Raw genomic sequence first — 16,191 nt, 5'->3', positions numbered from 1 at the left:
GCAGCTCTCCCCATCTCTCCCCAGAGCTGCTGTGCCAGCAAAGGCCTGGAAACACAACCCACGAGCTGATAGCAGCCCCTTCTCACCAAGGCTTTGCCTGAGGCTCCCTGGTGCGTTTCCTTCTCCTCAGGGCACATCCCCACCTCTGTCACCCCTCAGAAACTCCACAGCCACTTTTCCTGCCCTGCCATATTCAGAGCAAAAGCACTTTATTTTCTGTTCTCTCCCCTTTTTGTCTTTGCTTTCCACATTTTTTCCTCTTTTCTTCCCTTTTTCCTTCCTTTTTCCCGCTTTTTTCTTTTTTTTTTCCCTTTCCCTTTTAAAACCTTTTTCTCTTCCCTTTTCTTTTTTTCCCTTTCCATTTTTCCCCTTTTCCTCCTTTTTTTCTTTTTCCCCTTTCCCTCCTTTCCCCTTTCATTCTCTTTTCCATTCTTTATCCTTTTTCTCCCCCTTTTTCCCCTTTTCCCCCTTTTTTCCTTTATCCCCTTTTCCCCTCTTTTTTCCACTTACTTTCCTCATTTTTTTCCCTTTTTCCCCACTTTTTCCCCCTTTTTTCCTTTTTTTTTCCTTTTCCCCCATTTCTTTCCTTCTTTCCTTCCCCCTTTTTCCTTTCCCCCCATTTCTTTCCTTCTTTCCTTCCCCTTTTCCTTTCCCCCCATTTCTTTCCTTCCTTCCTTCCCCCTTTTTCCTTTTCCCCCTTCTTTCCCCTTTCTCCCCACTTTTTCCTTTTATCCTTTTCCACTTTTTCCCCTCTTTTTCCTCTTTCCTTTCCCCCTTTTTTTCCCCTTCTCCCCACATCTTTCCCCTTTCCCCCCACTTTTTCCTTTTATCCTTTTCCTCTTTTTTCCCTCTTTTTCCCCTCTTTTTCCTCTCTTTCCTTTCCCCCTTTTTTTCCCCTTCTCCCCACATCTTTCCCTTTTTTCCCCCACTATTTCCTTCACTCCTTTCCCCCTTTTTCCCTTTCCCCCCCTTTTTTTCCTCCCCCCCCCCATTCCCCCCCACCCTCCATTCTCTCCCTCTCCCCACCAGAGCTGCAGATCAATCTGCTCTCCTCTCTTTCTCCATCTCCCAACTTCTGTGTGCTACTGGCTGTGCACACGGAGGGGGCGTGAGCAGCTCCGTGCCTGCGGTCAGTAATGAAGACTTCTCTTTTTATACCCAGATTACGGAGGAGCTGCATGGGGTGAGACGGCAGCGCTTCATCCCCCGACTTTTTAATTTCCAGCTCATAGGAGAATGCAGCCCTCCCCTCCGGCCGCCCTATAATGAGGTGAGTAAACACCCCTTTGTCATTTAGGGCTTGCCATGTCAATATTATTTTTGTTCGGTGGAAGGACGGGGTGGGAAGCAGAGTGTGCTGCTGTTTGCCACATGTCACTGTTGGGGTTTTAATACCCGGCTCCGATGCTTTCCTGAGGGTTGGCTTCTCAATGCAGTGTCTCTTTAACACCAACTTTTCTCCCCCTTTTTTGCTCGTTTAATGACTCACTGAGGATTGTCAGCTTTAAAACGCGATGCTGTTGGGTTGCAAAGTATCCGGGCTGGATGTGCCACCCCCCAACCTTTCAAAAGAAAAAGCTTTGCCGCTCCCCGTCCATCCTCTTCTCCTCCCCCAACCCCCCCAAACTAAAAATCATCCCCAGTTTGTGGCTGGGGAAGGGGATGCACTCCTGGGACACTGAACTCAGTGTGTCCCTGTCACTGCTGCACCGGGAGATCAAGGGTTAACCCGCCCCCTCCGCCCCGAGTTCATCTGCAAAAAATATGAAGTGAGGATGGATCTGCTCATCTGCCGAGCAGAGAAGTTGCCTTTGATGTCAGTCCTTCCTTTCCTCCTTCTCCTCCTTTTTCTTTTTTTTCTTTCTTTTTTTTTCTTTTCATTGTTTTCCCTTTTTAACCCTTCTCCTGGTGCTGAGGTCACCTCCCCCCCCCCCCGGGGGGGGGACACACAGAGCTGAATCCCCACAGAGATGGGATTGGGGGGACAGGTCCCCATGGGGACCTCTGTGTGTGCCCCCAGGGGTGGCTGGCTGTGGGGGACACTGTTCCCAACCAACACCTCCAGGCTGGGGACACCTCAGCTGTCCCCAGGGGACAACAGATATTGGGGTGCTCAGGGCAAGAAGTGAGGGGGGGGGGTGTGGATTCACCCCTTTTATTCTTCAAGGCGAAAGGAAAATCTCTGCGGCCGCTTTAAGGCAGGCGTCCCTTTAAGTGACTTTCCATTCGCTCCTTTGGAGAGCTGAGAATTCGGTTTCCCAGATTTCCTTTGAATTGTGAGCAGTAGTCAGAGGGAGTTTAAAAAAGAAAGAAAGAAAGAAAGAAAAACAACTGTGCACACACACACACACACAACTACTGTAAGCTGCGGGAAACCTACAGCAGCAGCGAGATGGGGGGGGAGAAGAGAGAAAAAAGGAGGTTCAAAAATATAGATCAGCTGCTGGCATTTTGCTTCACTTTGCTAATCCCATTACCTCCCCCCTGCATGAGGAAGGCATGGGCACAGAGGGACCCCCCCCCACCCCAGGCAGTGGCTGTGGGCACTGGGGATGCTGTGCCTGGGATGCAGTGATGGGGTTAACCTTGCTCGCCAGCTGGGGAGCATCATAAAACGCAGCCGTGCCCCACCAAATTAATTTGCACTTTCTTTTCCTAATGTTTGCTGGGGGAAGAACAAGAAAAAAAAAAGAGAGAAAGAGAGAAAGAAAAAAGACCCTAAATAAATAAGCAGGCTGGAAGGGGGCTGGGGAAGGCTCTGTTTCCTCAATTAGCTGGGACTTGCCTTCTCTTGACGAAGGGAAGGCAGCGCGTTTTAGCCTCTGGATTTGTGGAGCTTTCTCAAAGTGCCAAGTCTGGTTATACGGGGACTTGGGAGGGTTAGGTGGAGGAATCCGAGTTGCTCTCTGCTCCATTAACTCCTTCGGGGCTGAGTGAGTGGCTTTGGAAACGTGTGCCTGGAGCGGAGGTGTTTGCTTTGGGGAGGGGATTCCCACCCTACGGGGACCCCCCTGGGAAGGAGGTGCTGCGACCCTGTGAGCAAACAGCGATGGGCTGAGAGTTCATCGTCATCCTTAGGGAGAGACTCGCGGGGCCATGGGGAATGTACTCAGCTCTTGAAGGGGGGCAGTGGGGTCTTCGTGCCCAGGAGGAGAGGCTGAAGGTGCGTAAAGCCCCAGCGGGGGATCAGTGCTGCAGGGCGGAGCATCCTCTACCCTACGGCTGTCTGGAACCATCAGGCATGCACTGACAGCAGGAGTTGCTCTTGACACCGTGAGGACACAGTCATATTTTGGGGCAAATGCAAGAATTGGTTGCACAGCACCACCCAGCAGCACCTTTGGAGATGGAGAGCTCTGCGGGACACCCTGTAATCACACCGCTGCAGGAGAAGTGCGCTCCGGAACAATGCAGTCACCTGTGTCACAGGTTGGCAGGATGCCTTCACCTGCCTGGGAAAAATGTTCCTGGGATGCTCAAAACCACATCCTGATCTGCTCCACCCTTGGGAAGGAGGAGCACGGCCGTGGGATTCCTGCTGTACCCTCCCTGGGACTCCATCTCCATCGCGTCGGCACAGCGCAGCGCTTTCACCCCTCGCTGGAACCGTAAAGGGGCCTTCAAAAGGAAGCAGAACTAACTTAAATTTAATTTACACTCACTTAGAGGCCTCTTTACATGGCTCAAGGAGCATAAAGGGGCCTTAATGTGGCCAGGAAGCAGCACTGTGTGGATCTGCTGCATGGCTGCAGGGCTGCACGCATCTCTGCCTGCAACCCAGTCCTGACTTTCCGACCCCAGATATGGACGTGGACTCACAGCATCACCCCAAATGGGGTCAGGCCTCGTTGACGTGTGTGGAAGAAGAGTCAGGGATGGGCTTCCAAGGAACAACTTGCAGGGAGCAGTTCTTGGCTCAGCAAGGAATCTGTGATACCATCCCATGCAACTTCTATTAAAAAGGATCAACCATCCGCCTGTCTGCAGTCAAAAAATTATCTCCTTCATAAGTGCTGTCTGCTTGGGCTTGGAAATGGGGCTTCTTGTTATCGTCTCTTCCTGCTCGCTTCGGGCACAGAGCCCTGTGGATTTGCCATGGTTGAGTTTCTGTGGCTGAATGCAGATGTAACTCCCCAAATCTCTGTGTTGCCTTTGTGTTATTGCAAGCAAAGTGACTCCTGAGACAAAGGATGATGAGGAAACCCCGTGAGCTTGTTTGGGGTTCATCTGCACCCTACAAATTCCCACTGCTGACCGGTTGGAGCCAATCCAGTGATCACTGCTGATGCTGTGCTTATTATAAAGCCTCAATGTGGTGGCCAGTGGAGGTGATGCTGCACACTTGGTCCTACTGCAGCATCCCAGGAAGCCAGGAGATGTTGGCAGGGAGAGTGCATTGCTCCTCAGCATCACACAGGGGGGACTGGAAGGGCCCCGAGCTGCCTCCCCCACTTTGGAGCAGAAGGCAGAACCACCAACTTGGAGAGGGTGGCATGCTGACATCTAAGAAAAGCACCAAGGTTTATCCCAGCCCTGGTTCAGAAGGGAATATCCCACCCAGAGCTTTAGGGCTGCAGTTAATGGGGAGCCATTGAATTTATGGGCAGGTTTCATGGCACCTGTCCCCAGTGCTCCTGGGCTGGGAGCAGCAGGCTTGTGCCGGGTGCTGGCAGGTATTTTCTTCTGCGTTTTGGCCTCGGTGCAAAGCTCCAGCCTCTCAGCCAGCCCCGCTGCCTGCCCACCTGCTTTCCATGCAGCTGCCAGGCTGGGCTCCTTCCCGACCCACAGCTTTGGATTTGTCCCAGGTCCCACACCTGGCACGATGGGACTTTGCCGGGCACAATGCGCAGCAGCCTGCAAACCACAGGGCTCAAACCATGCACTGATAGCCATCTTTCTTAGGAAGGCATGTGAAAAATGCAGCCGCAGGCAAGCATCAGTGTCCCCTTCAAAGCAGAGCCTTGTCTCAGTTTGGGTTGGATCTGCTGCTGCTTAATTACAAGCGAGCACCTACCCCCTCCCCATCACCAATGCCAGGGAGTATTTAATGCCTCTTCCCATCAGGCTCCTGTGTTGAATTAACACCCTCTTGCTCCAGCATGAGGTAACGCCTCCAAATTTCCACCCTCCAAAGGAAGAATGAGGGAATCCCCATTTCTCCCAGCATCACACAATGCATTGCTTTTCCCTCTTGGCCAAGTGGGGAGCAGCCTCCCCATCAGCCCAGCACTGGGAGGAAGAGGAGAGGAGGAAGGCCAGGAGCGGGGGCCATCAGCACCAGCTCCAGGGGCTGCCCTGACCCCAGCCAACTTCAGGATTGGCTTTCATACACCAGCACTGATGGGAACAGATTCCTCACTCCTGATTCTGAGCGGCATCTAGGATGGAAATGTTCCCAGCTGACAGCAAAAGGCAGCGTTTTGCAGTGATGAGAGAAGGGCAGCGGGCTCTGGAGTGTGCTGTGGACAGCATCCAGCACTGGTGGAGCAGAGCTGACCTGCCTCGGCCAGCTCCAGCCCCATAACTCGCTCATGTTTGCATTTAATTACGAACGTTAAAAGCCCTTTCTTTTCCCAACAACAAAGCCTTGAACCATACTTCAAAGTTGGGTTTCTGGGACAGTTGCATACCTTTTAAAAATAGCCCTCTGAGCGGTGCCAAGTGGTAAATGGATTGCAGAGGGCAGGTCCCCCACGTGGGGCTTCAAACGGCCCCGCACGCACTGCTTTTTGGGTTGGTTTTTTTTAGTAGCAAATCTGCATTGCAGAGCGATGGGGAGATGATAAAGTGGTCACCAAGTCAAAGCAGATCCACTGTTTTGGGATGGCACCAACAGGGAGCAGTGCAGAACCACCGGAGTGACAGATGCCCAGCGCACCGCCAGCAGCATCCCGATCTGCCCACAGCATCCTTTGGGGTTGGGGTGGCCAGCATCCCCCAAACCCACGTTGGCATCATTCAGACACATCTGCACAGCTCGCATCCTGCAGCATCACTGCTCCCATTGGTATCAAGGTGCTGGGTGAAACAGCTTCACCTTTGAGGATGGCTTAAAGCTGCCCTGGAGGAAGCAAGCTGCTGTCTGCAGCAGAAGTCTGTGGTTCCCGAGGAAAGGAGGCTGAGCTCAGCTCCGGGAAAAGCTTGTCGGACTCAGAGTGTGCTTTTCTTGGACTTCTGTGCTGTATTTATGCAGGCTGGTATGTGGGGAGTAATTAGAACCTCATCCCAAGCACTTGACGAGCGTATTTTCCATCCTGGATGTTGACAGGTCAGGCTCTCCGGCCGTCCCTCTGTGCCTAAAAATGTTGACATTTTGTCTGCTGAAAATAAACCAAGGGCCCGTGAAGCTCCTGGAGCACGGAGCTGTGGCTGTTACGGATGGGGGGATGGATGTCCACGTGCTTATGGCACCTCTGGGTTCCACGTGCCTGGATTTGGGGCGATGGCCAGAGGGCAAATGGCCGGGGTGCAGGACCTGGGCACATCAGAGAGCCTCATCCCGCAGAGTAAAGGCTTTGCAGATCCCTGTATCCAACCTGCAGACAGAGAGCCATGAGGATGCCAAGGCTGCATCTCACTCTTCTCTCTCTAAAAGACCTTTTCAAATCCCCAGGAAATACCCAGGAGGCAGCCCAGGCTTGGAGAGCTTAAGAAGCTACTGGAGGAGGTTTCAGCAGCTGAACCAAAATTAATACATTTCAGCCCATGCATGAAGTGAACCCACAAGAGTTCGTGGGTGTTGTGCAGCCTGTGGAGCCCGTCAGAAACTGCCCCCCATCCTTGTTCAGCACAGCCTCCATGTCTCTGGGTGTCAGAGGATGGGATACAGGGGTGGGATGCAGGGGGTGGAGTGCAGGGAGAGATGCAGGCGATGGGATGCAGCGCGTAGGATGTAGGGGAGATGTAGGGGATGGGATGCAGGGAACGCAATACAGTGGATGGGATGCAGGGGATGCAGCTTGGGATGCCGGGTGCAGGATGCAGGGAGGGATGGGATATAGGAGGGATGCAGGGCATAAGGGGATGCAGGGGATGGGATGCGCTCCTGGTGGCCATAGCATCTCTCCAACCCCACTGATCTGCTGCCAGCCCCTTGTGTGGCAGGCTTGCTTTCCTCCTCACCCCCTCTCCGTGCCACCCAGCCCCGCCGCATAACGCCGCTCATTTCCCCTATAGATTAACAAAGGCTCAGAGTGAAAAGCTGCGCTCGGACTGACCTAACCCCACACTGGAGCACTGCCGGGGGACACAAAGAGCCGCTGTTCGGCCCTCGCTGGCACCGGCCCCACGTCTGCTCCTGACACAATGGTGTTTTCCTTGGCTGGAGCTCAGAGGCGCGCGCTGGAGCTGGTGACAGGGTGTCGGGCTCGGCAGGGTTCCCACGCGCTCCCGGCTGGGCAGCCTGGCCCCAAAGCGTGGCACAGCCACTGTGTGATGCCTGGTGCTGCTGCGGTGCAGGGGAATGGTGCAGGATCAGCTGTGCTGGCACTGGGGCTGGCAGCTGCTTGGCAATGTTAAATACACTCGGTGTAGAGGTGAAGGATTGCTTCTGAAATGGAAAGTTTGGATGCTACTGACTGAAACGTTCCCACAGCTCCAACCTGAGCTTCCTCTGCAGTGCATCCCCAGCTCCAGTGCTGCTGCCTTCCCTGTCCGGCTGAGCTGTCATTCCGTAGCAGGTCCTTCCGAGTGTGTGGCCTCTGGGATGGGGATGAGCTGCAGCAGGAGGAACCTGATGCTGCTGGGCTGGTGAAAGTGCAATGTGGTGACAGTACAGAGCAATGAAAGAGCAGCACGGTGACAGTGTGGGGTGGTGACAGTGCAGCATGGAGACAATGCAGCTTAGTGCAATGTAGTGACGGTGCAACACGGTGACAGTGCAGCACAGGGACAATGCAGCGAGGTCCCAGTGCAACACAGTGACAGTGCAACATGGGAACAGTGCAACAGTGACAATGCAGTGCAGTGACAGTGCATCATAGTGACAGTGCAAGTTGGTGGCAACGAAACTTTGTGATAGTGCAGCCAGGTGACAGTGCAGCACGGAGGCAGGGCATGCACAGCACCAGGCAGAGGGCATGCAGGTGGTTTCCATCAGTTCAGTGCACAGCAAGGCATAGGAGAGCAAGAGGCAGCCGCCCAGGGCAGGTTTGCAGAGCTTGTTGCTGCTGGTGCATTATTAAATTGAGCCTGAACCCCTTCCCTGCTGCCAACCCCGGACCTCTAATTATATTTTAATCATTTAGTCATGCTGCAGGAGCCTGGAGATGTTGTGGAGGTTGAAGCAATGAAGCCAGGGTTGTTGGGGTGATGCTGCAGGAACCCTAGGGACAAGGGTTAGTTCAGTTTTAGTGCAAAAAAACAGGAGGATCCAGCAGTGAGTTGAAGAGCTGAGGTTTGCTTTTAGGGAGGGAAGCACCTGGTGGCAGAGCCAAAGCTGCAGGCTGGAGAATTCAAGTGGGAAAGCTTCAGGAGTGGGGATAATTGGTGTTGGAAGAGATTACGGAAGCTACTGTGAGTTTTGTGGATTCTGGTGTAGAATCTCTGCTCTGTCCAACAGCAGCTCTCAGGGTGAGGCCAGAATCCCTGTGTGATGTTCCTAGGAGCTGGTGGCTGACCCATGGTGGGGAGCAATGATGATCTGAATGCATCGCGTCCTTCTCATCCCAGCCCCTGCCATCTCCACTGCCAGCTTTCTGCCTGTGCCACTGAGCTGAAATGCTCCCTGGCTGGGATGGCAGCGGATGCTCCGTGAAATCTCATCTTGCAGGAGGGAGAAATCCAGACAAATGGAATGGGAACATTGGTTTCCACAACGCTGAGTTCACTGAGGTCCAGGGGGTGGGTGCAGAGCTGGGGCTGGCACTGAGAATCAGAGGCTGCCCAGGTAATGCCTCCTGATCCAGGTTGTCATCAGTTTAGAGGCCAAGGGAAAGGCAGAACGCTGCAGGAGGGGCTGCCCATGGGCGTTTTTCAGGCTCGGTGTCACAGCTCCTAGGGCACAATCGTGGGTCTGTGTGTCAGGGCTGAACGGTAGCCCCGTTGGAAAGGTTTCGTGCCCTCTCTCAATTCCTGAGTAAACCTCTCGTCCCCCTGTCAGCTTTGATTTGTAATCGTAGTCGTGGCATCTGGTTTTCATATGAAGCGTGGAATACAGGGGATGCTGTCTGCTCACTTCTGCCCAGAGCTATTCATCTGGGGCCGGCGAGCAGGAAAAAAACCCAGCCTGCTCCTGAAAGGCACTAATCATCACTGAGGCCACAGCAGAGAATGGAGCTGCTGTCCCTGTATGTAGGGGCAGGAGGAGGAGGAGGGGAAGAGCCATCATCTGCCTGCGGGAGTGGGACCTCTGCACGGGATGGAGACAGGGATGGGCTTGCAGGAGAAGCTCACAAATGGCACGTGCATGTGGCACATCTGATGATTTGTCCCCGGAGTGCTGGGCAGCACCTGGCACTGGGTGTTCTGCAGTGCACGGGGCTCTTGCAAAGCTCGCCTATGCAGGATGAGGCTCCGGCGTTTTGCGTGCTCTCACAGTGCCAAAAATCGGTGTGATTTTGCTGGTGGGTGAATGAGGTTTCTTTCAATGCGTTGTGATCAGAGCCTGCTTTGTGGATCAGATGGATTGCTGCAGACAAGGAGCATCCAGAAACCCGCTGCTGTCCCTGCCCTCCACTAGCAAGATGCCCCATAAAGCCCTTAGGACAGCAAACTATAGATGATGCTCCAACTTTCCTACACCAGCTTATTTTCAGCAGTGAGGAATGCTCTAGAGGAAGCAATTTTATTTTCCCCTCCTGTGCTGAACTTCCTAGGATGCAGCCTTTGATCCAGACTCCTGATGTTATCAAGGAGGAAGCTGCTGCTCTTTGAAGTGAGCTTCACGTTGTGCTTTAAACTTCTGGGGGTTGGGAGCCTCCAGCACCAGGGACATCTTTTGTACAGATCCACTGGGTCTGAGGGCTGGGAGCTCACATGGTACAGATCTCCTTAATGGCATGCACTGTGTTCCAGGAGGTTTTCTGCTTTCGAGGAGCCCAGCATGTTAGTGCACTGCTGCTGCTGGTGGCTGTGCCTTTCTGCTGGAAGCCAGGGTGGTAGAATCGGGTCACATCCTGAGTCCTGCATACAGGGTTTTGCTTGTCTGGGTCATCAGAAAACATTGTGCTTTGCATCTGTAGTGGCAATGCTAAGTCACAGCCTGACACTGAGATGGAGCACCTGGTGGGAAGCTCAGGTGCATGCAATGTACCTGAGTGACAAGAAGGGCTGGAGCCAGGATCCACCCCTTTCCAGCCCTCATTTAAGGGTTGGCAGTGGAAGCAAGGGTGTCTCTTGTTGGAGGTCCCTGCCTATCTGAGGTCTGAGCTGCTGTTCTTTCATTTCTGCCTCTGGGGCTGCTGTATTTGGGTTCATTCTCATTTGCTGTAGCCAAAGACTTTGTTACCCTGCTTTTATCATCCCGTTACAGCATCTCTGGTGCTGCCTGAATTCACCCCCGAAATGCCCATGTTCATGCAACAGATCAGGCTGGGAGCAGAAAACGGGCAAGAAACAGGAGTAGTTTTATCCTGGTTCTGGATCCTGGAGGGATCAATGCACCTGGGGAGGCTTGGGGTGGACTTGGGTGGCAGAGATTGGTTCATTAAGGAGCCCTGACACAGCAAAGGACGCAGTGCTAATGAGCTGCACAGGGAGCTGTGTCAAGCATGACTCTTGCCAAGTGTTAAGCTGTGCTCAAGAGTGTGATAGTGCTTTCAGGATGACTGCCCCTGCCAGCTCAGGGCAGGCAGTGTTGCATGTCCCCACACAACCTGAGCACAGCTGCAGGAGTGCAGTGGGGAGAGCTATGGAGGAGGATGCAGGCAGGTGGCTCCACCAAAAACCCTGCCATTGCTTTCTGCAGCAGCTTCTGTAGTGGAGCTTCTCTCAAATAACTCATAGGGTCTTTGTACCGTGACAGCCTGAAGGTGGTAGGATGTTGTCGCTGTGGTGGTGAATAGAGCCCACCTCCAGCATCCCCCATGTAAGCATTCCTCCTGACCCTGAGTACTGCCTTCTCCCACAGAGCCAGCATGTGGGCTGCCTGCTGAGCACCACAGGACGAGCACAGCTGCCACAAGGAAAGGATTCACCCCAGGGCATCAGGAATGGCCCCTCCGTTGCCCAGGAGCTGCCAAACAGAGCTGCACGCAGCTGGAGCGTGCAGGGAACCCATGTAGGATAGAGCCATCTGTGGGTGCCAGGTGGGTGACAGTGACACAGCCACTGCCTGTGGGCAGGAGGTGCAAAATGTGTGGCAGAGCACATTTCTGGGCTTGAGGAGTGCAGCTCCTTGAGTGTGTGCATCAGGTGCAGCACAGTCCCTCCATCCCAATCGTCTCAGATGGACCGCAGACCCTAAATGCCTTCAGATGGAAAATAGGCCCTTAGTGCTCTAAGAAACTTCCTCTCTTTCCTCCGCTTCGTCTTCCCTTCCACAAACTCTTAAGCTTACCCAAAAAACAGCCATCTTCTGCTTCTATATGCTGATTTCAGCACGGGGAAGCTGCAGCTCTGCCAGTGGCGCGGAATCTCTGTTGAGCTCTAAGTGAAAGCAAATGGTTTAAAAGGAAATTAAGTTTACAGCTCTATAAAATGAAAAAGAGAAGAAAAAAAGAAAAAGAAAAAAAAAAAGCATTTTATTGCTTCACCTGTCATTCCATTGAGGCAGGAAAGTAAAGGAATGCTTTGCATTTGTCTCTCCTCTCCGGAGGCAAAGGAGAGCAAGCCCACCAAAGGTGGCAATGTGAATCACACTGCTGGGAGGTGGTGGTGCTCTTCCTGGGGTTGAGGGATCAGTGGTGACCCATGGGGAGTATGGTGAATGTGTCACTGCCATTGCAACCCTGTTGGTGGCCCCAGCATAGCACCAGGGATGCTCTTGCACAGAGCTGATGTTTGCTGTCAAAGGAGCTGTGCCTCTTCCAGCACTGCTGGAGCTACAGAGTGAATGCATGGAGCATTTCGGAGGAGGAGGAGCCCTACCCTGGCCCCAGCCCTCCCAGCTGTGTCAATAGTGGAGGAAGAAACAAAAGTGCTCTTTTCTTGCTCTGTTGTTTTTGCAGAGGGGGACATGCTGGTGGCTGTCATTGCATGGTGACACACTGCACAGGATGGGCAAATTGGAGGCTGTGTGCAGCCTTTGGGAAGCATCCACCAGCAGGGTGCTGGGAGGGATCTCCTAGAAGTCTGCTGAGATGGATATATTGATGTTTCCTTTCGCCCGTGGCTCTGCTTGGCAGGGAGCAGGTCACCAAAGGAAGGACCCTTGCCATTTCTCCATGGCTCAGCCCTTTGCTCCCAGCAGCACACTGGGATTTGCTGGGCCATCTCATGCCCAGCTGCAGCAAATCCCTCAGAGCATTGCAGGACCCAGCTGGCCCTGCACACCTGCACTCCCAATGATGTTTGAATGGACTTTAAGCTTGCACACAAACCCTTCCAGAGAAGACCCAAATGGGAGAAGATGCTTGATCACCTTGTTGGTCTCCTGTGATGGCATAACTGTGTCAGCAGACAAGGGAAGAGCTGCTAATGTCACCTAGCTGGACTTCAGCGGAGCCTTTGACACAGTCCCCTGTAACATCCTCTCCAAATTGGAAGGATATGGATTTGATGGGTGGAACTGTTCTGTGGATGAGTTGTAAGATGGTACCCAGAGAGTGGCGGTCAGTGGCTCAGTGTCTGGATGGAGATGGGGGACAGCACTGGGATCATTGCTCTTTAATGCTTTCATCAATAACATCAGCAGGGGGCAAAATCTTCTCCAGGGTGGGTTGGAACAGGACAAGGGGAAATTGTGCCACGCTAAAAGAGGGGCATGCAGAATGAGAATAAGGAATGGTGCTTCAAGGATGGTGCTTGCAGCCCCGAAGCCGTGCTGGCTGTGCATGCTGTCAGGTTGGGCTCCATGCAGAGGACATATGGACATAGTGAGGAGATACAGCAGAGCTGAGAGGAGCAGCTCTGATCCACACCTTTCCTTGGAAAGCAGCAGATTGATGTGCAGTGTTCATGAGGGCATCGTGATAGGGATCAGCTGCTCTCCTCTGCTGCTGTTGGTTCCCATGCATTTTAATCTCAGGGATGATGGGGAGAAATCATTTCTTCTCAGGTAGGAGAAGGAGAGTCCTGGGGAGAGGCATTAATTGCTCGAAGGAAGCATCTTCCATCAGCACCTGGCTTTGCAGTTGGGTTTGGCTGCACTTTGGCAGCCTGAGCCAAGCGGAGGAAAACAACACAGCATGCTGCAATTAAACATCCTTCTCATTGCAGTGCTACACGCAGCTCTTCCTCTGCTTTCTAAGTTTGGTGGCATAATTACAGCAGCAGGGCAGAGGTAGCATCTCTGGCCATGCCAAGCCCTGCCTTCCAGGGATTTTTGGATCCAATCACCTAAAGGCTGGGCTGGGAGCTGGCAGCAGATAAAAGGGCCAAGCAGCCCCAGCTCTCCTTGCTTTGGTCGTGGTGAGGAAGCACAGGCAGAGCCCTCTGTGTCCCTTGCACTGCGGCTCTGGGTGTTTCAGGGGTAGGCAGAGCATTTTGCTGCCTATGTAACAGGTTTGTGAGAAACAGATTTAAAAAAACAACCAACCAACCACAAAGCACAATTCTGCTCCAGTCAGATGCTGCAAGTCCCAGTTTAGAAACCCGCGGGGAGGACAATTAAAGGGCATCCAGCAGGAGGAGGCTGGGTGTCAGGACACGAGGACGAGGGAGTTGTCTTCTCACTGTGCCTCTGCCTCCTCTCCTTGGCTCAGTTTGGAGAATCACAACCCCATGAGCCCGTTTCCATCCTGCTGATCCCCACCTTGTTATTGTGGGGTTGCTCACACGGGTGGTTTGTGGTGGTGTGGGTGTGTGCATTGTCCCACGCTGCAGCGCCTCTGTGCATGCCAGGATGTTCTGACAAGGCTGTGCACCCAGTTCTCAGCCTGCCCAGGGGTGGGCAGCACTACAAGGGGTGTCCCACATCCGCTTCTACTTAAGGCACAAACAGAAGTGACAGGCAGTTTTCTCTTTGGTTGCACCTCTGTGTCGTTTCCATGAGCCAGCCACAGCATCCTTGCATGTACATCCTTCTGGAGCTCCCACCGTGGGGACACCTGGGCCCATGGAAAAGCCCTTTTGAGGTGCAGGGGTGGCAGATGGCACTGCCTGGCAGTGTGACACCCAGGGGCAATGGGCAGCAGGTCACAGGCAGACATACAGATCGACGCATAGATGTGCACAGAGTGGGATGCACAGGTGGAAACATGGATGCACAGACAGATGGATGCACAGGCAGACACACAGATGTGCAGGCTGATGCACAGGTGGACATATGGATACAGGGACGGATACGCAGACAGATGCACAGCTGGGTGTGCAGATGGACAGACAGATGGGCGCACAGAGATGCACAGATGGATGCACAGACTGACACAGATGCACAAATGGACACAGAGACAGATGCACAGGCAGGCACAGATGCGTAGGCAGACATGCAGACGAACACACAGATGATAGATAGAGGCATAGACGCACAGATGGACGCACAGATGGATGCACAGACTGACAGACAGAGATGCACAGATGATGCTTGGGCGCACAGATGGATACCTGGATGGACACATGGGCGCACAGGTGGACACACAGTCACGCAGATGGACGTATGGATGGACACACAGGCACACAGATGGACACACAGGCGGATATTTAATTCCTTTTCCTTCTTTGGACTTGTAGTTTTTTGGGGGGAGTTGATGAATCCTGTGGCAAATACTGCTCCCCATGTCAGGAGGGCACTGAACGCAGGCTGTGGGAACGCAGCCGGGGTGCTGAGCCTTTCCCAGCACACAAGCAGGTTTGTGTGAGTTCACAAAGGCAGGAAGCACCGGGGTAAAGCAACCTCCCCCTGCTCCAACACCCCTCTCCCTAAACCCAATAGCCATAACGAACTAAACAGCAGTGCAAAAATTCAGAGTCGCAACGTTCTGTTGGAAAAATGGAGCAAAAGGAGCCGAGCGGGCTGTGGGTGCATGCAGGGATGTGCTCCCCATGCTGGCTTTCATTGATTCCCCATTGCTGAGGGTGGATTGAGCCTCCAGGTGAAGGAAAAAACGCAGCTGGGGTGTGAATTCAGCATAAAACTATGCTGGGTTTGGTAATCCCCCGTTAGCACCGCGGCGCAGGGAAATGAATGGTTTCCGGCGGTATCACGTTGGGTATTGTGTGGGATGGAGGGGACGTGGGGATGAGCACCCCCTGGGTACAGCCCCTGCTCTTGGGGGAGGAGGAAAGGCCCAGAGAAGGGCTTTTGTCCATCGGTCAGAAGTGAGAAGTTTCATTTTTTTAGTTGCATATTTTTTAATGATGAAAAATTGTCGCTGCTCAGAGGAATTCCGTTTTCCAGCCAGGGTATAAAAATACACATTTTTTCCTTCGGGCAGCCTCCCAGAGGGTTGGGTCTTGGTGTTCTTTTTCTGTAATCCTTCTGCGGTTCAGATGAGGAAAGAGTTGGGAAGCCTGGAGCACCGTCCCTGATACCACAGAACGCCCCATTTCTCCCAGATTCCCCCAGTTCTGCCCTCTGATGCTCAGAGCCATCCCCACCCGCATCCCAATCCCTCTGCAGACACTGTGTGTGGTAGCAGAGTCCATGTGAGCCACCGTGCTTAGGTTCCAGCCTCATTTTGGATTAATTTCTGTGCTTTTCAGTCACCCTTTGCTCACAGCATCACCTTACCATGCAATCCAGCCCTGGGAATGGCTGCAGCTGTGCTTTCCCTGCAGGAAGGGCAGCAGCATCCTCTCCTTGGATCACCCTTCCTGTGTCGGCGTCCTTTGTGCATCCTCCTGCTCACCCTCATAACGATGCCCCAAAGCTGTCAGGAAATCCCCCATCTTCGTTTTGCATCTTGTGAGCACATGTGGCGGAAGGATGCGCAGTGCTGCTGCACCCGGCTGCTTCTTCACCTCCAGCAAAATGCAGATGCCTTTCTTCAGCCCTGTGCAATAGCCCGTGCTCATTTTTTGTGTATGTGCACATGCAGGGTTTGTTCTCTGCAGCCACAAGTGAGTTTGACCCCATCTTTGGGCAGTTTTGGTGCAGGATGCTCAAACCTTCCCCAGTTTCATTTCACTGCTGATGCAGGGATAGCATCAGGT

The 16,191-nt window shown here is 53.2% G+C and overlaps 1 protein-coding gene across 2 annotated transcripts in view; it reads left to right on the top strand.

The window, feature by feature from the left end:
• ZNF469 (zinc finger protein 469) overlaps positions 1-16,191 on the top strand; it is a 103,122-nt gene that overhangs the window by 64,414 nt on the left and 22,517 nt on the right. For both annotated transcript variants that reach the window (XM_048959020.1, XM_048959021.1), the window contains one exon: positions 1,163-1,270. The gene's annotated coding sequence lies outside the window, so the exon portion shown is untranslated. The remainder of the gene's footprint in view (positions 1-1,162; positions 1,271-16,191) is intronic.

This window comes from Lagopus muta, chromosome 12 (assembly GCF_023343835.1).
Source record: "Lagopus muta isolate bLagMut1 chromosome 12, bLagMut1 primary, whole genome shotgun sequence".
NCBI classification, from domain to species: domain Eukaryota; kingdom Metazoa; phylum Chordata; class Aves; order Galliformes; family Phasianidae; genus Lagopus; species Lagopus muta.
The sequence above is the reverse complement of the archived record's forward strand: the minus strand, read 5'-3'. Positions and strand labels throughout refer to the sequence as shown.